General features: G+C 44.6%; 1 protein-coding gene and 1 long non-coding RNA gene across 16 annotated transcripts in view; both read right to left on the reverse strand.

The window, feature by feature from the left end:
- USP54 (ubiquitin specific peptidase 54) overlaps nucleotides 1-21,464 on the reverse strand; it is a 251,006-nt gene that overhangs the window by 184,482 nt on the left and 45,060 nt on the right. Inside the window, exon 1 of one of the 15 annotated variants that reach the window (XM_043550393.1) lies at nucleotides 18,582-18,600. The exons of the other annotated variants lie outside the window; for them this stretch is intronic. The gene's annotated coding sequence lies outside the window, so the exon portion shown is untranslated. Of the gene's footprint in view, nucleotides 1-18,581; nucleotides 18,601-21,464 lie in introns of those variants that run through there. 15 annotated transcript variants of the gene reach the window in all.
- On the reverse strand, nucleotides 1,717-20,794 carry LOC122466478. Its single transcript, XR_006292002.1, has 3 exons — nucleotides 20,687-20,794; nucleotides 3,359-3,365; nucleotides 1,717-1,729 (listed from the first exon to the last, which is right to left on the reverse strand). It is a non-coding gene; the product is annotated as an uncharacterized LOC122466478 (long non-coding RNA).

Raw genomic sequence — 21,464 nt, forward strand, 5'->3', positions numbered from 1 at the left:
CTGGTGGGTCCGGGAGGCAGCCTTGGGTGGGTTCGGGGGGTACTGGCTCCAGGTCCAGGGTGAGAAACAGTTCCTGGCTGTCGGGAAAACCGGTTTCTCCGCTTGCTTGCTATAAGCTATCATCTTCCTCGTCCCCAAAACCGGCTTCCATGTTGCCTCCATCTCCATTGAAGGAGTCAAACAACACGGCTGGGGTAGTGGTGGCTGAACTCCCTAAAATGGCATGCAGCTCATCATAGAAATGGCATGTTTGGGGCTCTGACCCGAAGCAGCCAGTCGCCTCTCTGGTTTTCTGGTAGGCTTCCCTCAGCTCCTTAAGTTTGACACAGCACTGCTTCGGGTCCCTGTTATGGCCTTTATGCCCTGGGAGATTTTGACAAATGTTTTGGCATTTCAAAAACTGGAACAGAGTTCTGATAGCACGGATTCCTCTTCCCATACAGCGATCAGATCCCATACCTCCCGTTCAGTCCATGCTGGAGCTCTTTTGCGATTCTGAGACTCCATCATGGTCATCTCTGCTGATGAGCTCTGCATGGTCACCTGCAGCTTGCCACGCTGGCCAAACAGGACATTGAAATTCAAAAGTTTGCTGGCCTTTTCCTGTCTACCTGGCCAGTGCATCTGAGTGGAGAGTGCTGTCCAGAGAGGTCACAATGGAGCACTCTGGGATAGCTCACAGAGGCCAATACCGTCTAATTGTGTCCACAGTACCCCAAATTCGACCCGGCAAGGCCAATTTCAGCGCTAATCCCCTTGTCGGGGGTGGAGTAAGGAAATAGATTTTAAGAGCCCTTTAAGTCGAAAAAAAGGGCTTTGTCGTGTGGACGGGTGCAGGGTTAAATCAATTTAACATTGCTAAATTCGACCTCAACTCCTAGTGTAGACCAGGGCTCAGTGTCTGCCCTTCAGCACTGACCCTCAAGCTGTTGCTGACCACTCACCCCCTCCCTCTCCTTAGGGGTGGTGGGTTGGTTCCTTTTAACCTTCTTTTAACTGTCAGGCTCCCAGCTTCAGCAAAACAGTACAGTACAGTGGTGGACAACCTGCGGCCTATGGGCCGCATGCGGCACATCAGGGTAATCTGATTATGGGTCGCAAAACATTTTGTTGACGTTGACCACCCACAGGCACAGCTCCCTGCAGCTCCCAGTGGCCACGGTTCATCGTTCCCGGCCAATGGGAGCTGCAGGCCACATCTTCCCAAAAGTTATTACAGATTAACTCCACAGTCTCAATGACGTGTCATACCAAAATTATATTTCGGCATTACTCTAGTTTTTGAGCTACAGAGTACTGGTATTTTTTTTTAAACGAGTACCTCCAGAAAGCTTTTTCCACTAAATTCTAACTTTTATAAAGGTAAGAGAAATTAGGGGTCTAAATAAATTAATAAAGGCTTTTGAAGAATACCAGCACAAATGTCTAACTTGTGACCTTTTGACCTGTACAACTAAATCTAATATTTTTATTGCAAGGAGAAAGAGTTCAAACTCCACCTTCTCTCAAAAGTGAAAATGGATGTGTTGGGTTTCACTGTCCCCACCTGTGCACATCATAAAAACCATTCACCTGAAGCATGCTGAACAGCAACAGATTGATACAGTTTGGCATTACTGCAGTCTCTACTCAAGAAACACAAGAGGACTTGAATATCATGAATATTACAAATCAGGACTAATCAGCAGAGTGGCATATAGAATTGTAACTGGCTCATTCTAGTCCTTTACTTTCATGTGAAATCAAAATTATTTTTAAAAACAGCAACTATCTTGTAAAACAGATTAGCCATGACTAATTTTTGGGAATATTATATAAGCTTCAAGTGGGATGCTTCTCTTGTTCCCCCCAAAGCTAAATTCTAGTACCTGTTAGGAGAATGAAATAAATAAGGTAAAAACTAAACAATCTTGCTTTCAGCCTTGCTTTTAGTTTAAACAGGCTAAATATGCAAGCAAAAGAATATAAGTGAAAGCATAAGGCTGCACCCTGCTTCCTCCCCTGCCCCTCCCAGCTGGTAGCCTTGCCTTTCAGTAACAAGAGAAGATAAGGGACTTATCGAGCAACAGGAAGGTGTAAGGAAGAGAGAAAGTCTGCAAGAAAGTGACCATATCCACAAGTAACCCCACTCCTTACCCCTCCCATCAGGTACAAAAGAGGTGGTCTCATTGCCCCTAGACTCAAGACCCCCCAAAACGGAACATGACCATATACTGGAAGGGGTTGTACCAGGGGAGGGGCACTACAAGTATAATTAAGTTTGCCAAAAAGAGGGAGCTCCATCAGCATGAAGAGCTAGGGGTCAGGAGAAGAACAGAGTTCTATCAGCATATAGAACAGTAGTTAAGGGAGGGGGGGGGAAAGAACTATCAGCATATAAAAATAAGCCCAACTAATATAAAAAGCTTCAAAATATGCTTGCTTGTTTAGCCCCAATAAACCCATCAAATTGCTTGCAAATTGAACTCTGAACTGTTATTTTCCAGTGAATTATGTCTAAAATCTGAGAGGGAGGAGGGAGCTGGACCCCTCCCAACAGTACCTGCACTTTAGATCTACTAAATCATCATAAGTTACAAACTGAGTTTTCAGAACTTTATGCTACTTTCCCAAATACCAGACCCACTTATTGGAGCTTTATAAATTGTGTCATAGAAGGTATTACTTATGGAAATTATTTAATTTTCAAACTCTACAAAAGCAAGCAAGCACCATCCTATATATTTTTAAAAAAAGGTGTCTACTAGTCTGAGCCAGCATTCCATTGAGAGAAACACCCTACTCTTACAGAACTAATAAAACAAAGCAAAAATAATTTTCTATCTGTCAAGAGGAAGCAACACAGAGGAGCGGGTGAGGGAGGGAATGAATGACTGGCTACATGAGATCAAGTTTAGAATCTGCAAAAGGATGCACTGCAAATGAGAAGGAGAATTGTCTGTGCTTATTGGACAGAATTTTCAAGAGTGCCTAAATGACTTAGGGTCCTAAGTGCCATAAAAAGTCAGTGGGACTTAGGTGGTTTAGAAAACCGGACTTCCAACATTTCTCACAAATGCCTAGTTTTCAAAAGCACCTAAATCACATAGGCACCAATTTATTTATGAACCACCTTGATTCCCTACCACCATCCTGCCAATAACTCCTTGGACCCAAACATTGCTACTGGAAGGAAAGCAGACGAAGAACAGGGCAAGTGCAATGCATATTTCCAACATTACTCAAAAAGAACTCTGGTTACAAAAGTTGCTTTATAACTTCCTAAGCAGTAGCTTCCATGGTTTACTTTTAAAGTTGTTTGTTTATTTAACTAAAAGGTTAGGGGTTTTTTAAGTCTCTAAGCTGGGACAAAAATCACATCTTTTCTTTGTAAGAATTACAACTTTGTTAATTATTTTAAGCCCCAAATTTAACACAACCTCCCATTAGTATGCTACTCTCAATAAACCGAAGGGATTTTTATTTTATTTTTTATTAGTTTTGTCCCCCTAAACTGGCCTCATGCTTAATTTTTTTTGACACCTTACTACTGATTTGCCCTTCCCACCATCTTCCATTCACCAATATGACCCAATGTTATTCTGCTTTTGCTGAGTGAAGGCAGTATCAGCGGATTCGTTAGATGGTTCTCATTGCTCTGGGAGAGTAGTATGGAGAGGTTCGGCTGGGCAGGCATCTAGTGAGATGTTGTGGTCCCTCTGGGTGGTTTCTGAGGGGAGGCTGGTCTCGCTGGTTGGCGTACCTTCCAGCACAGGAGGACAACAACCATTATCAGGATCCTCCGCAGTGGAGGAGGTGGAAGAAGTTCTTGTGGCATCCTTCTCCTGAAGAGAAAGCAAAATGATATTTGTCCTGGCTGTGATGTCCTGGAAGGCCATCCTCGAGGTGCAAGATCTCCCTGCCGCAGCATCTCCCCAGGTTTTCTTTAAGGAGGCACTGCTTTTCCAAGCGATGCTGCTCATCTGCGATGTCCTGGAAAAGCACTGAGGATCTTCTTAGAGGCTGTTCCCTGATGGGCGTTCTGTGGAGCAGCAGCGTTCTGAGCACCAGTTGAAGATTTCTGTGGAATCGGCAAGGGAGCAATTGTCTTCTCAGTCTGTTCTGGAATCTCCGAAGCAGCATGAAGATTTTCTTTGGAAGCAGCGGCAGCAGAATTCATCTTCAAAGCAGTAGTCTCTCTCAGGATAGCAAGTCGTGTCCCCTCTGCTCCTCCCTTCTCTCTCCCTTCAACACTGGGAATGTGCAGAGAGGAGTGAAGAAGATCAGGAGATCCAGGAATAGCAGAGGTGAGGCAGGGAGTGGGGGAAGCAGAATTAATTGGTGGGAAGGAGAAAGAGCAGATGTGGGGGGTGCAAACTCTTGCAAACGGGGGACAAAACCACCTTAATGAATTTGTGAGCACTGGCAACACTAATTGTCTCACACAGAGTGGGTGGGTAGGGGGAGTTCAAAATCAGAAGACAAACCAAAGCCACAGTCTAATTTTAAAAAAAAATCATCTCTCTTGATTTTTGGGGTCTGACTCATGATTTTTGAGCTGCTGAGGTTGGCAATATTGTAACCAGATCCCCTAATACAATAGTTACAGTGCTGACTGGACCTAAATGAAGAAAGGACAGCCAGTAAAGTCCACCTGCATGTTTTCTGTGGCACCTCTAATGAAGGCAAAATACAAGATTTCCCAGCACCGAAAGCTCAACATATTTTGCAGGCCCTCAGAAAAGCACCTTCACACGGAGCTCTTTCTTGTCAGCTGATGATGCCAAAGAAACAAATTTCTATCAAAGCTCACTTATGCCGGTTCTTCGCAAAGGATTACAACTTGTTCCACTTCCTCATTCCATGCACAACAGATCCTAAAATCCTTTTCAAAGCAGTGATACAGACAGCCCACTTCCTTTGAGTGGGACTTTGCAGAGCAACAATAGTGAGAGGATATGATGCCATTGTTATTCTATCACCAATGTAATGGTCAGCTGACAAAATAAGGGAAAGGCAAATAGTATGATGATCATATGCGCTCTAACAGTATATGTCTTAAAATCTTATATGTATTTTAAGAGGGCTGTCAAGTGATTAAAAACATTAATCAAGCTTAATTGCATTGTTAAACAATGATAGAACACCATTTTATTTAAATCTTTTGGATGTTTTCAACATTTTCAAATATTTTTATTTCAATTACAATACAGAATACAAAGTGTACAGTGCTCACTTTATATATATATTTTTAAATAAATATTTGCACTGTAAAAAACATATTTTTCAGTTCATCTAATACAAATACTGTAGTGCAATCTCATGAAAGGTGAACTTACAAATGTAGAATTATGTACAAAAAACCTACATTCAATAAAACAATATAAAACTTTAGAGCCTACAAGTTCAATCAGTCCTACTTCTTGTTCAGAACAGGTGTTCACATGACACTGTTGTAGCCAGCATCACAAGATATTTACATGCCAAACGTGCTAAAGATTCATATGTCCCTTCATATTTCAACCACCATTCCAGAGGACATGCATCCATGCTGATGACAAGTTCTGTTCGATAACAATCAAAAAAGGGAAGAAAGAGAACCCGCGGAACTACAGACTCACTTCAGTCCCCAGCAAAATCATGGAGCAGGTCCTCAAGGAATCCATTTTGATGCACCTGGAGGAGAGGAAGGTGATCAGCAACAGTAAACATGGATTCACCAAGAGCAAGTCATGCCTGACCAACCTGATTGCCCTCTATGATGAGATAACTGGCACTGAGGATATGGGGAAAGCGGTGGATGTGATATATCTTGACTTTAGCAAAGCTTTTGATACGGTCTCCCACAGTATTCTTGCCAGCAAGTTAAAGAAGCATGGATTGGATGAATGGACTAGAAGGTGGATAGAAAGCTGGCTAGATTGTCGGGCTGAACGGGTAGTCTAAGTGGAGCGACCCGGCCCCAGCCTGCTCCGCTCTCCTGGCTCCCAGCCGCGCCGCCGGCAAGTACTGGGGGGCGGTTCCTCCTTCCCCCCAAGCCTGGGAGCCAGGGGACAGAGCAGCCTGGGGCCCCAGGCCTCTGTAGGCAGGAGCGGGGGGGGGGGGCAGCCCCAGGCCTGCGCAGGGGGGCTGTGTGGGGCCCCAGGCCTCCATGGAGGACGGGGGGGGTGGGCAGGGGGGCTGGCCACTTCCTGTGGGAAGTGGAGCAACCTGGCCCCAGCCTGCACCGCTCCCCTGGCTCTCAGGCATGGGGGGAGGAGGGAAATCGGCCCCCAGCACTCGCCAGCAGCACAGCTGGGAGCCAGGGGAGCGGAGCAGGCTGTTTCTAAGAGGCTGCCAGTGTATAAAAGCCCAAAGACCACAACATAGCCCAAGACTATTTAAGACCATGAAGTTTGGTGTCAGTCTGGTCCAAGAATAAGGAAACTCCCTCAAATGGAAAATCCTGTAGCAGCTGCTGAATCTCTTGGTACAATCCCGAAGATTGCAGCCACAAACCCCGCCTCATGGTGACTGCCAATGCCATCCACCTGGCTGCTGAGTCCGCTGCATCCAAGGCCGCCTGGAGTGATGTTCTGGACACTGCTTTCCCTTCCTCCAAGATAGCCGTAAACTCCTGCCACAAATCTTTGGGCAAGGAGTCCTTAACTTTGGCCATGGAGTCCCAGACATTAAAGTTGTACTTCCCCAGTAGCGCCTGCTGATTCACAATACACAGCTGGAGAACAGTGGTGGAATAAACTTTCCTGCCAAAGAGGTCCAGGTGTTTAGTGTCCTTGTTTTTAGGGACAGAGCTGGTCTGGCCCTGCTTATCCTACTCATTGGTGGACAGAGACCACCAGAGACCAGGGGGGCAAGGTGGAAGTACATATATTTAAACCCTTTTACAGGCACATAGTACTTTTTTTTTTTTCAGGCACTTAGACATCGGGGGTAAAGATGCCGGGGTCTTCCAGAGGGCCTTCACTAACTTAACTACACCCTTGTGTACAGGCAGAGCCACCTTGGTGGTGGCTGCAGCAGCCAGGATATCAAAAAGGCCATCCGCTGGCTCTGCCAGCTCCTCAGCTTCCAGGCCCAGATTAGAGGCAACCCTCTTAAGGAGCTCTTGATGGGCTCTGAAGTCACCCTGGGGCAGAGGATTAGCAGGACCTGCAAGTACCTTACTGGGGGATGAGGAGCCACCAGTGAAGGAAGGGCCGGGTCCTCAACCTCTGCAGGGATGGTCTCTGCTGGGGTGGGAGTGCAGCTCGCCTCTCAGAGACCACAATGGATGGGGAGGTTGGAGAATTGCCCTGGTACTTCAGTGAACTCCCATGGGTTCCAGAACTGCCACTGGATGGGCCACGGTTCTCAGGGCCCATAGACAGCTTGGCACTGACGTCTACTGGGTATGCTGGGTGATGGTGCCTCTTTTGAGGGGGTGCTCAGCCCCTCTCAGAGTCGAATGAGGACTCCTCACACGATGACCAGGGTGGATCCATGGCCATGCCCTCCTACCAGCTATGATGGGGAGCTGAGAAATGCCTCTATACCGGAGACCGGCTATGGGAAGCTGACAAGCGGCGCTCGGATTCTGGGGCCCGGTAGTAAGAATTCTGTGTCCGAAGACAGGGCTCAGGTGAATGGTGCCATGCCTCGGAAGTTCGGTGCCGGGATTCAGGAGACCAGTGCCACGAGATGAGTGACTGACGTCTGGGCTCCAGTGACCGGTGCCAGGACTTGGATAACCAGTGCCAGCTTGCTAGCAACTGACACCTCGACGCTTAGGATCAGCCCAGCGACGGAGACCAAAGCAGAGTTGGGGACCATAGGCCCCCCAACGCTGGCTTCCCTCTTGAGGCGACTGTCTTAGATGGTTCGACCAAGGCAGGATGGCAATCCCTAGGCATGGAAGGCACCGGTAGGGCCAGAAGAGCCTTGGCAGCTTGGAAGGCCTCCGGTGTGAAGGGTGCTCTTAGGTGAGCCTTGCCTCAACTGCACCCTGGTGTGTGGGGGGATCCCGATATGGGCTCAACGTCCCGGGAGGTGTCGACTCTGCTGTTGCCCGCCTCTGCGGGGAAGGCGAGTGGCCCTGCACTCGCTCCTCAAGTCTCTCTGGTCCCCTTTCGGCACCAGAGAGCACCCTCTGTCGGTGCGCTTCTTATGCGGCTTCTTCAGTGCTGGGGATGACTAACGGCTTTCAAGGGGCTCAGTGCCGGTGGAGGGCTGCGCACTGAAGCCAATGTGCGCAGCAACGATTCCAAGTGGCCCGGCTCAGAGGACGTTTGAAGTGTGGCTTCCATCAGAAGGGCTTTGAACCCAGCGTCCCTATCCTGAGAACGTGGCTTGAAGCTCTGGCAAATCCTGTACTTATCCGACACATGAGCCTCCCCCCAAGCACTTAAAACAGCTGGAGTGGCGATCACCCACCAGCATGGGTTAAGCAAAGGAGGCACATGGCTTGAATCTTGGGGACTGGGGTATGCCCCGTCCTGGGAATGAAGTCCCTGACGGGGACTATACAACTATGCTAACTCTAACTAAACTATTTACAGAATACAATACAGTAGCCACTGGAGAAGCCTTACGAACTCAAGAGAAGATGACTACTCCAGCAACCATCATGGACAGTAAGCAGAAACAGAGGGCACGGGGCCGGCAGCACCTCTTATGCCAGCACATGAGCACAGGCCTCCAGCGGAAGCCAGAGCCAGCCCTATACATAGCACTGGGAAAAATTTCTGTCAACGGTGCTGCAGCGCGGACACATCTGACATGGAATGCACATGAGCAAGCATTCAAAGAAGAAATACAAGTTTTGATTTATACGTGTAAAAATGCCTGCTCTGAACTTGTGAACCCAGGCAGGAAACATGGTTCCCCGCCCACCAAGAAAGACTATCAAAATTAAATGAGCTATAGTGGAACATCATGATACAAAGACTGGATTAACAGCCGTCGCATACCCACGAAGAGGCTATGCGCAAGAAAGCTCGTCCCATCAGCTTGAATCTTGGAAGAAGAAAATAAAGATAATTGACATGAAGATTTTTCATCTCTTTGCTGTTTGGACTCTTGTGACATACAGTACTCCCTGTACTCACATATTCACCACCGTTGTAGGATGACATATTTTGGACAAAGTACGCCTTGTGAGACATCATTTGAAAAGTTACAATCTCTTAAACATTAACATCCTGTTGAAACGTATGTGTCTTCACTGTATATAAAGTTATGAGATTTTGCTATATGTTTGTTATTGAAATATGTTATGAGTCTGGGAAGTCAGCTCCTCAGAGATAACAAAGGAGTGACCAATACCCAGCCAAGTGTTAAGCGACCATCACCAGCTATTCTCCAGCAGGGAAGTAGTAAACAAAGACAGTTACTTGAGCACGTACATTATAGGGGCTGCCTAACCCCATGACACAGCAAAGATTTTTCCAGCACCTAGAGAAAAGTATAAATAAGGGACAGCAACAACACTTTGTCTCCACCCCACAACATCTTGACATCTGGAAGCAAGATCATTTGGAAGACAAAGAGAAGTCTCCTTTACCAGGGATGAAGGGATGGACCTAACTAGAAAGCTTTCTAGTTAGTGTGAACTGGGAACTGAAAACTGCCTGCAATGTCCAGTAGGGTAAGAAAAACCAGTTTGATTCAAATCTTGCTTTGCCTGATAAAGTTTAAGATTTAGAATGCATGGTTACTTTTTATGTCTTACGTAACCAACTCTGACCTTTATTCCTACCATGTATAATCACTTAAAATCTATCTTTCTTTAGTTAATAAAATTATTATGTTGTTTAATCTAAATCAGTGAGTTTGTCTAAAGCGCTTGGTGGATCTGCTCAGATTACAAAGGCTGGAGGTTTCAGAGTAACAGCCATGTTAGCCTGTATTCGCAAAAAGAAAAGGAGTACTTGTGGCACCTTAGAGACTAACCAATTTATTTGAGCATAAGCTTTCGTGAGCTACAGCTCACTTCATCGGATGCATCCGATGAAGTGAGCTGTAGCTCACGAAAGCTTATGCTCAAATAAATTGGTTAGTCTCTAAGGTGCCACAAGTACTCCTTTTCTTTTTGCGAAAGGCTGGAGGATGTCCACTACCCTTTAAAGGAGTGGCAAACTAATTAACAAGCTTGCATTGATCAAGGAGGTCTTGAACAGTGTAAGATTCACATTTTTAGAATACAAGGCTGGGAAAATTTGCTGGTGTCGCCCTACATACAGTTCACAAGTGGCTTGGTAGAGCCTTCATACGACTTAGCTGGGTGTGACTCTGCACACTGACTGCTGAGTGAACAGAATCTGGAGGGATTTACTGTTCACTGACATAGCAGTGAGAGACACATACCGGGCAGGAAAGGAAAAGGGGATACAGGGGCTCCACAGTCCGTACTACACCCCGGAGCATCTCACAAAGACTCTCACAGGGGTGGAGATAGGAAACAAAAGCAGAGATCACCAGGGTCAGCCTGGGTTAGCCCAGACATCTAGTGCTGACACATTACAACAACTCTGCCACCTTTGGGAACCATAGATTAACTCATTTATGTATATATGTTGCCTGCTTAAACTTGTAAATAACTCGTTTGGTTTCCTAGTTAATAAACCTTTAATTAGTTTATTGTAGGATTGAACATGAGAACAGCCATACAGGGTCAGACCAAAGGTCCATCTAGACCAGTATCCTGTCTTCCGACAATGGCCAATGCCAAGTGCCCCAGAGGGAATGAACAGGTAATCATCAAGTGATCCATTCCTGTCACTCATTCCTAGCTTCTGGCAAACAAAGGCTAGGGACACCATCTCGGCTAATAGCCATTGATGGACCTATCCTCCATGAATTTATCTAGTTCTTTTTTGAACCCTGTTATAATCTTGGCCTTCACAACATCCTCTGGCAAAGAGTTCCACAGGTTGACTGTGCATTGTGTGAAGAAATACTTCCCCATCTTGACTCTTCTCCAACAAATCATGTTCATCTATGTGTCTGACAATTTGGTTCTTTCCTATAGTTTCAACCACTCTGCCCGGTATTGAAGTCAGGTTCACTGGCCTGTAATTGCAGGGATCACCTCTGGAGCCTTTTTAAAAATTGGCATCACATTAGCTAGCCTCCAGTCATTTGGTACAGAAGCTGATTTAAACGATAGGTTACATACCACAGTTAGTAGTTCTGCAATTTCATATTTGAGTTCCTTCAGAACTCTTGGGTGAATACCATCTGGTCCTGGTGACTTATTACTGTTTAGTTTATCAATTTGTTCCAACACCTCTCCTAATGACACCTCAATCTGGGAGAGCTCCTCAGATTTGTCACCTAAAAAGAATAGCTCAGGTTTTGGAATCTCCCTCATATCCTCAGCCATGAAGACTGATGCAAATAATTCATTTAGTTTCTCCGCAATGGCCTTATCCATCCTTGAATGCTCCTTTATCATCTCAATCGTCCAGTGGCCCCACTGATTGTTTAGCAGGCTTCCTACTTCTGATGTACTTTAAACAAAATTTGCTATTACTTTTTGAGTCTTTGGATAGCTGTTCTTCAAATTCTTTTTTGGTCTTCCTAATTACATTTTTAGACTTCATTTGCCAGAGTTTATGCTCCTTTCTATTCTCCTCATTGGGATTTAACTTCCACTTTTTAAAGGATGCCTACAAGTACAGTCTTTGGTGTGAGATCTGAGGTACAGATTGGACTGGCCTCTTGGGACTGGAAGCAACTTAAACCTTGTGTTATATTAGGTGCATGGCAACCAATTATCTATCAGTCCAGCTTGCATGGGAGGCAAGATAGACTGGAGTGCCCAAGCAGACTGACTGACTCCATGATAAGACTGTTATAGTGCTCACATTTGTTACTGGGTTGGTGAAATCTAATTATAGAACATACCACCAGTGTGGAGTTTCTGCCCTGCTTTTTGACAGTCTACCCAGAGGATGGCACGCTCAGTCGTGAGCTGCTCCAGACAGCGTGACACTCTGAGCCTGCCCAGAAAAAACAGAAGGAAAGAAGAGATACAACTCCTCCTCAGTATTAAAAACCTCAAATGTCTCTTGAGTGCCAGACTGCCAAAGCCCTCTCCTCTGCCCCCAAACATCCTTACACCATTCTGTGGGTGCAAAGGATCCCAACTAGCAGTTACCCAATTGTCAGAACCTCCAGATTACCACAAAGCAGCATCTACAATGCAAATTAAGAATTAATACAAACATCTATGACAAATTGAAAATTCTAGGTCAGTGTAAAATAAGTTGACTACAATATCAAAACAAATAAGGAATACCGATGGTATTGTTCACTTTCATATTTACTTAAACAAAAAGTCCCCATTTTTTAAATGTGTCTGAAAGTGTAGACTCCCATCTGTGCCACATATTTCAACAGAGTGCCAAAGGAACCATAGACCATGCCATAGAATTTATATGTGGCTTGCCAGAGAGTAGACTGGGACTTGGCTACAGATGATGCAATTACTTGTTACAATAGAAACTAGCATCAGAACTGCTAAACAAGGGAATTTCCAAGACCAAGAAGAAAGTCTGTATTCTCATGTGCAATAATGCAAATGCAGACTTAAGTTACTGTAGTATGCTGACAATGCACAAGTTACAGCTTATAGGTAACAAGCCACTTCATTCATTTTTCTATTAAAGAAACACACAGTGGCCCTTGGGAAAGCTTTCATTCAAGATATCAATCAGCTACAAAACACAAACTATATTATAGTAACTATAGACTATATTATAGTAACTATAGAATAAAAAAAACATCTGCAATGCTGGGCCTGCTGATGACACAAACTGGGGGCAGAATAAAGAATCTTGTCTGATGTTTACAGACACTGTATAGTAAGGTATGGACACAGAGAATGAAAATGAATGCCACAGGCCAGGGAGTTCTTTGTACATGGAGACTCTACCCAATAAAGTAACATCCACCAATGAAAGTTATGATGAATGCCACTGCCTTCTTGATACATAATGGGAAAAAAATACTCAAAACATTCTTGTATGTCAGCAACACTGCCCTATGCATTTTAAAATGCCTTAATCTGCAGGTTCATTTTTTAAAAATGCAAAATTGCATAGTGATGTGTGACAGTCTATTTCAGGAACCACTCCATCACCAGTCCCTCTGTCCTGTCTCTCTGCCGCTGGTCCAAAAATAAGACCATACAAGTTTCAAAACCCTGTCAAGCAGGCAGTGCTAAGCAGCTGGTCAGACTCCTCGGAGTAGAGGCAGGTTGACAGTGAGTTTCCAGGTTTCAGAGTAGCAGCCGCGTTAGTCTATATTTGCAAAAAGAAAAGGAGTACTAGTGGCACCTTAGAGACTAACCAATTTATTTGAGCATAAGCTTTCATGAACAGCTCACGAAAGCTTATGCTCAAATAAATTGGTTCGTCTCTAAGGTGCCACTAGTACTCCTTTTCTTTTAGTGAGTTTCCAGACATTCCATTGGCATCTTTTGCTTTGTGGTACATGCCCTCCAGGTATGGCTACACTTCAATTAAAGACCTATGGCATGGCCACAACTGGCTCAGGTCTGATGTAGATGTTTGAGCTCAGGCTGAAGCCTGGGCTCTGAGACCCCACAATGGGCAACGGTCTCACAGTCAGGCTGCAGACTGAGTCTGAATAGATACACTGCCCTTTTATAACCCCGCAGCCCAAGTCTGCTGATACTTGGTGCCACAGGGATTTTAATCGCAACGTAGCCATACCCTTTCTCCCCTCCTCTGTCACTCTCTAGGAAATGTTCTCGTAATAATGCTGATTCTGGGTACATCTCCCAAAATAGTGGGGCTTACTGAAGTCACCCCTGAGGTCCATCAAAACCTTTAATTGTGCCTCTGGACAGCTAACAGCATGCTGGGATAAGGATTTCCCTTTTCTAGCACTATTGTTTTGAGTCAGCTACGTAGAAATGAAGGGGTTTGAACGTCAACCAGGTATATATAAACTGTTAAGTGACTTCCGGTGCAGAGGAGATGAGTAGGTAAAAGGGCAGGAAAACAACTCCCGGGAAATTGAATGTGCAGTTTGTAACATAAAGAGAGGGAAGAGCCCAGGAGTGAACAATATTTGGCCAGAATATCTAAAAGCAGAGGATGATTCTCTCTTCAAAGCGCTGGAGCAATGGTTCACCATCTACATCAATAGCAAGCGTGTTCCAGATGCACGGAAGAAATTGAAACAATACTATTGGTGAAAAAAGGCAATCCAGAAGAATTGAGCAACTACCGTTTGATCACAATCCTCTCACAAGTATATAAGGTCTTTACCTGCGTCATACTCAATCTGATTAAGAAGGATCTTGAAATGCACGAAAGCAAAGAACAAGCTAGTTTCCACTCAGGGTATGACTGCTCAGAGCTCCGGTAGGAAACTGCAGAAAAACCCGAGAGTCTCTGGATTAAGTTTAGAAGTGTGAGCAACAAGGGTGATGTCGTGGTGGGAGTCTGCTATAGACCACCGGACCAGTGGGATGAGGTGGACGAGGCTTTATTCCGGCAACTAATGGAAGTTACTAGATTGCAGGCCCTGGTTCTCATGGAAGTCTTCAATCACCCTGATATCTGCTGGGAGAACAATACAGCGGTGCACAGACAATCCAGGAAGTTTTTGGAAAGTGTAGGGAACAATTTCCTGGTGCAAGTGCTGGAGGAACCAATTAGGGGCAGAGCTCTTCTTGACCCGCTGCTCACAAACCGGGAAGAATTAGTAGGGGAAGCAAAAGTGGATGGGAACCTGGGAGGCAGTGACCATGAGATGGTCAAGTTCAGGATCCTGACACAAGGAAGAAAGGAGAGCAGCAGAATACGGACCCTGGACTTCAGAAAAGCAGACTTTGACAACCTCAGGGAACTGATGGGCAGGATCCCCTGGGAGAATAACATGAGGGGGAAAGGAGTACAGGAGAGCTGGCTGTATTTTAAAGAATTCTTACTGAGGCTACAGGGACAAACCATCCCGATGTGTAGAAAGAAGAGTAAATATGGCAGGCGACCAGCTTGGCTTAACAGTGAAATCCTTGCTGATCTTAAACACAAAAAAGAAGCTTACAAGAAGTGGAAGATTGGACAAATGACCAGGAAGGAGTATAAAAATATTGCTCAGGCATGCAGGAGTGAAATCAGGAAGGCCAAATCACACCTGGAGTTGCAGCTAGCAAGAGATGTTAAGAGTAACAAGAAGGGTTTCTTCAGGTATGTTAGCAACAAGAAGAAAGTCAAGGGAAGTGTGGGCCCCTTACTGAACGAGGGAGGCAACCTAGTGACAGAGGATGTGGAAAAAGCTAATGTACTCAATGCTTTTTTTGCCTCTGTCTTCACGAACAAGGTCAGCTCCCAGACTGCTGCACTGGGCAGCACAGCATGAGGAGGAGGTGACCAGCCCTCTGTGGAGAAAGAAGTGGCTCGGGACAATTTAGAAAAGCTGGACGAGCACAAGTCCATGGGGCTGGATGTGCTGCATCCGAGAGTGCTAAAGGAATTGGCGGATGTGATTGCAGATCCATTGGCCATTAACTTTGAAAGCTCATGGTGATTGGGGGAGGTCCCAGATGACTGGAAAAAGGCTAATGTAGTGCCCATCTTTAAAAAAGGGAAGGAGGAGGATCCTGGGAACTACAGGCCAGTCAGCCTCACCTCAGTCCCTGGAAAAATCAGGGAGCAGGTGCTCAAGGAATCAATTCTGAAGCACTTAGAGGAGAGGAAAGTGATCAGGAACAGTCAGCATGGATTCACCAAGGGCAGGTCATGCCTGACTCATCTAATTGCCTTCTATGACGAGATAACTGGCTCTGTGGATGAAGGGAAAGCAGTGGACTTGTTGTTCCTTGACTGTAGCAAAGCTTTTGACACGGTCTCCCACAGTATTCTTGCCAGTAAGTTAAAGAAGTATGGGCTGGATGAATGGACTATAAAGATGGATAGAAAGCTGGCTAGATTGTCGGGCTCAACGGGTAGTGATCAATGGCTCCATGTCTAGTTGGCAGCCGGTAACAAGTGGAGTGCCCCAACGGTCGGTCCTCGGGCCGGTTTTGTTCAATATCTTCATTAATGATCTGGAGGATGTTGTAGATTGCACCCTCAGCAAGTTTGCAGATGACACTAAACTGGGAGGAGAGGTAGATACGCTGGAGGGTAGGGATAGGATACAGAGGACCTAGACAAATTAGAGGATTGGGCCAAAAGAAATCTGATGAGGTTCAACAAAGACAAGTGCAGAGTCCTGCACTTAGGACGGAAGAATCCCATGCACCGCTACAGACTAGGGACCAAATGGCTAGGCTGCAGTTCTGCAGAAAAGGACCTAGGGGTTACAGTGGACGAGAAGCTGGATATGAGTCAACAGTGTGCCCTTGTTGCCAAGAAGGCCAATGGCATTTTGGGGTGTATAAGTAGGGGAATTGCCAGCAGATCGAGGGACGTGATCGTTCCCCTCTATTCGACATTGGTGAGGCCTCATCTGGAGTACTGTGTCCAGTTTTGGGCCCCACACTACAAGAAGGATGTGGAAAAATTGGAAAACCTCCAGCGGAGGGCAACAAAAATGATTAGGGGCCTGGAACACATGACTTATGAGGAGAGGCTGAAGGAACTGGGATTGTTTAGTCTGCGGAAGAGAAGACTGATGGGGGATTTGATAACTGCTCTCAACTACCTGAAAGGGGGTTCCAAAGAGGATGGATCTAGACTGTTCTCAGGGGTAGCAGATGACAGAACGAGGAGTAATGGTCTCAAGTTGCAGTGGGGGAGGTTTAGGCTGGATATTAGGAAAAACTTTTTCACTTGGAGGGTGGTGAAACACTGGAATGCGTTACCTAGGGAGGTGGTGGAATCTCCTTCCTTAGAAGTTTTTAAGGTCAGGCTTGACAAAGCCCTGGCTGGGATGATTTAGTTGGGGATTGGTCCTGCTTTGAGAAGGGGGTTGGACTAGATGACCTCCTGAGGTCCCTTCCAACCCTGATATTCTATGATTCTATGATACCTGACAATTGATCACATCCACTCAGTTCGGCAGCTCATCGAAAAGTGCAAGGAATACAAAGTACCATTATGTACTGCATTTGTCAACTACAAAAAGGCATTCGAGGCGGTGGAGATTAATGCTGTACTCGACATGCTCAACGAAATCAAATATACCCAAGGTATATTAATTTCTTCCAGCAGGTCAACTGCAATTGCCCAACAGAAGTAACATTATTTAATGTCCCCTGCATTATTAATTATTATCATTATTAATTATTATTATTATTATATGTAGAGGAGTCAGACAAGGTGACACAATCTCACCGAAGCGGTTTCCAGCAGTACTGGAGGCACTGTTCAAGAAATTGAACCGGGAAGAAGGAACCAGAATCAACGGAGAACAGTTAACACATCTTCTCTTCACGGATGACTGTGTAATATTCACGAAGGACACAGCAGAACTGGAAAACAAATTGCAGCAACTACAAACACTTTCACATGACATCGGTTGGAAGTGAACACGTCGAAGACAAAGTGGATGCGGAATGAGCATTGTGAAGAAAAAATTATCACTGTAAACGGGAAAGTAATCGAGGAGGTCGACCAATATATCTACCTGGGTCAGCAGCTGAGCAGAGACAACTCATTCGAAGGGCAATGCAGTAGGAGAAAGGCAGGGTGGGCAAGTTTCAACAAAATAAAGGCGTTTTTAACAGATGATAAACTGCCTACGAAGAAAAGGAAAGACCTGTAACTCCACTGTTCTTCCAGCAACGATATGTGAAGCAGAAAGCTGGTCAACAACAAAGGTAGAGGAAGAAAAATTTGCTGCCATTCAGAGAGCAATAGAAAGGCGAATGTGCAAGACATCGCTTCGTGATCACATACCCAGTAAGGAGATCAGAAGGCATACAGAAGTGACCAATGTAGTGCAGGCGATGTACGACGCAAAGTGGAGATGGGTGGGTCACGTAGGTTATTGCTGAAAATGATTTAACTGCCTACCCAATTGTTCCCCATTTTCTTGTGTGCATTTGATTTTTCCTTCCTATGTGTAGTACTTTGCACTTGTCTTTACTGAATTTCATCTGGCTGATTTCAGACCAATTCTCCCATTTGTCAAGATCATTTTGAATTCTAATCCTGTCTTCCAGAGTGTTTGTACACACACTCCCACCACAGCGTGGGGTCAGACACAAATGTTATAAGCATACTCTCCACTCCATTATCCAAGTCATTAATGAAACTGTTGACCAGCGCCAGACCCTTGCGGGCCCCAGCTAGATACACCCTCCCAATTTGACAGCAAACCACTGATAATTACTCTGAATCTGATCTTTCAACCAGTTATGCATCTACCTTCCAGAAATTTCATCTGGTCCACATCTTCTTTGTTTGCTTATGAGAATGCTATGTGGGACAGTACGAAAAGCCTTTCTAAAAGCAAGATGTATCACATCTGCTGCTTCCTTCCATCCACTAGGCCAGTAACCCTGTTAAAGAATAATGCTTACACACAAGAGGGCAAAGAGACTGCTGTTATGGTTAGTAAATCTCTTGCGGTTTCAAAGCTCAGTTTTAACACTGAAATATCTCTTAGCCTTTAATATAAAAACATGTTCAGTCACTCACTTGTAGAAATGTAGGAGGCTGGCAAAACCAGGGCTTGAAGCACTTCACATAGGAAAACAAAACATCTGAAAGTTTAAAAATATATATTTGCAAAAAGATTTGGCAAATGCCAGGGAATGGGAATGGGGGGAAGGGACAGCTCAGTGGTTTGAGCACTGGCCTGCTAAACCCATGGTTGTGAGTTCAATCCTTGAGGGGGCTATTTAGGGATCTGGGGAAAAAAATAAGGGATGGTACTTGGTCCTGCTGTGAAGGTAGGGGACTGGACTTGATGACCTTTCAAGGTCCCTTCCACCTCTATGAGATAGAGATAATATGGTGTATCTCCATATTAAAAATTTGTCTCTAGGTAAGTGGTGGCTCAAAACAGCAGTGATTAACTATCATCGCCATCACATAGTTCTTCAGTAGCCCTTTTGGAGTGAATCCAGTCTCAACCCAGGTCCTGAACAAACAACTATCTACTCTGCATGATAAGAAAACCTACCACACATGATAAAAACCCCACCTCACAATTGGCACTTGGCCTTTCAGCTGAAAGGCCAAGAACTGAATGGGCTGTGGAGACTGAACTCCTGCTCACTGCCAGACAAGTAGTGGTCACTGAAGAACAGGGTTGAGGCACACTGGTGGAGCTGCATAGGGACACTTACATCATTGCTGCATGTGATGTGACTTCTCTGTTACTAAACAGATTTCTGTCTCCAGCACTTTCAATCTGGCAACTCTCACTTGTCATCTCTCTGCTCACAGTCCCCTTCTAGAGGCCTTGCTCTGACCCTGTGATCTGCACACACTCCTGTCCCTGCTTTTTCATTCTTTGTCCCCCATAATTAGTTGATTTGTGGGATTCATGGCCCCAACCTTCTCCTGAAGGGGCAGGCCTTTTGCTATTCTGATGGAGTGTGCCCACCGACCAAGATTTCATCTCTCAATAGCATTAAATTCACTTACAAAAGTTATTTAAAAAAAAAAAAAACCCACACAGCTGCAAATTACTATTTTATGTTTTAAACAGAAAATCTTAATACAGTTTGAGAAATTTCAATTCTCCTGTATCTCTGAAAAATCAGTCAGTAACAAGACTTAGTTGCGTTTATATGCACTGTGGCAAAACTCAAAGATTTCAGCCAAGTTTTACCAGCAAGTTTTCCACAAAAGCTTGTTACAGGTCTACCCAGAAAGCATACTAAGCTTGGATACTGTTATTAAGTACATATGGTGGTGCCTGGCTTTTATTTTGTTTTTTAATAAAAACACAACTGAGATCTAAATCACAGCAAAATATTTACCCATTTTTACATATCCAATAGACCTCTCACTGTTCTCTTGCTGGGGCTCCAAGTTGCTGTCAGTTAGGATAGGTCTACACTGCAATCAGATGTTGATTGTAGCTCAGGTAGGCACACCCACACTAACTTTAATCTAGCTAGCACAGCTAAAAACAGGAGTAATGATATGGCAAAATGGACACCAGCTTGGGCTAGCAATGCAAGTACATATCCAGCATTTCAGGTAGGCTTGTATGGCCCATGCTGGAGCCCATGCCACTACCAATTCACTACTATTTTTAGCATTCCTAGCTAAATTAAAACTAGCATGGATATTACTGTCTGATCTGCAATCACAACTTCGACTGAAGCATAGTCATACTCTTGATAACTGTCCTATGTCTATTGCAAAGCCCTCAGGTCTTAAGTCCTCCTTTGGACAGTTTACTCAAGTGTAGGTTTCTCCCAGCTAATTCCTTAGCAATTCAATAATTTCTCTCTTTGTCAAAAATCTACTTATAGTTCGCTACCAACTCCTCCTCACGATTTTAAAATATGCTTGACATAGGTAAGTACTCATTACAAATGTTGTGGTCTGCTGTGTTAAGAATAACTCTCACTCAAGGCGATTGTAAAGGATAACAAGAAAGTAATTTGTAGGACTAATTGTAGAATCAGTCTGGCTTCTAGATGGGATCAATATAATTTTAAAACCAACATTTTTTTCAAACCTAGAAGCTGTAAATGGAATATCACAGTTTTAAGTTACTGGACTATAAAATGCCAGTTTTCACAGAACACAGGAGGATTATCCGAACCTTCTGAGTGAGAAACTCAAAAAATTATGAGGCATACTTGTGGCATCTCAGAGACAAACAAATTTATTTGGGCATAAGCTTTCGTGGGCTAAAGCCCACTTCATCAGATGCATGCAGTGGAAAAATGCCCAAATAAATTTGTTGGTCTCTAAGGTGCCACAAGCACTCCTCGTTCTTTTTGCTGATACAGACTAACACAGCTACCACTCTGAAACCTGTCAAAAAATTATAAGGATGATCAAGGCCTCATGTAGTCCATAAAAAATAAATACACAATACAGTATTGGATAGACAACAGCTTCAGGCCAATTAATTGTAAAAATTGCAAATTACTGAGGCCATTATTTGCTAATCATGTCCCAGTGGGGAACAGCCAATACAAAACCAGTTTTACGTTGTTTATGTTCAAGGGGAGAGGGGGACAACAGAGCATTAGCTTTTGGGGCAATTCCTCAGTTACTCCAATTTCACCCTCTCCTAGCAGTAGTCAAGAATGATAAGTTCACTGGCTGAAAGACCCTATATGAAATCCTGGTAAAGAAATGCATTGCGTTATCAGCAAGAGTTACTCTGTTTGGTAAGAGTGGCTCAGGAATAGAGTTGCTGTCTAAAGCTATATCCTGTCAGTTCCATGTCCTGAAATTTCCAGAATTGAGAGTCACCAGAACTTCCAACTCAGGCAGCTTACATGTTATGACACCATGTGGTAGATACAATACATTATGTAATGGAGTCCCAACATTACCCTCTCCTAGGAGAAAAAAAATTACCAACATTTTCCGCTCATCCCCAGT

Source organism: Chelonia mydas, chromosome 7 (assembly GCF_015237465.2).
Source record: "Chelonia mydas isolate rCheMyd1 chromosome 7, rCheMyd1.pri.v2, whole genome shotgun sequence".
NCBI classification, from domain to species: Eukaryota; Metazoa; Chordata; order Testudines; family Cheloniidae; genus Chelonia; species Chelonia mydas.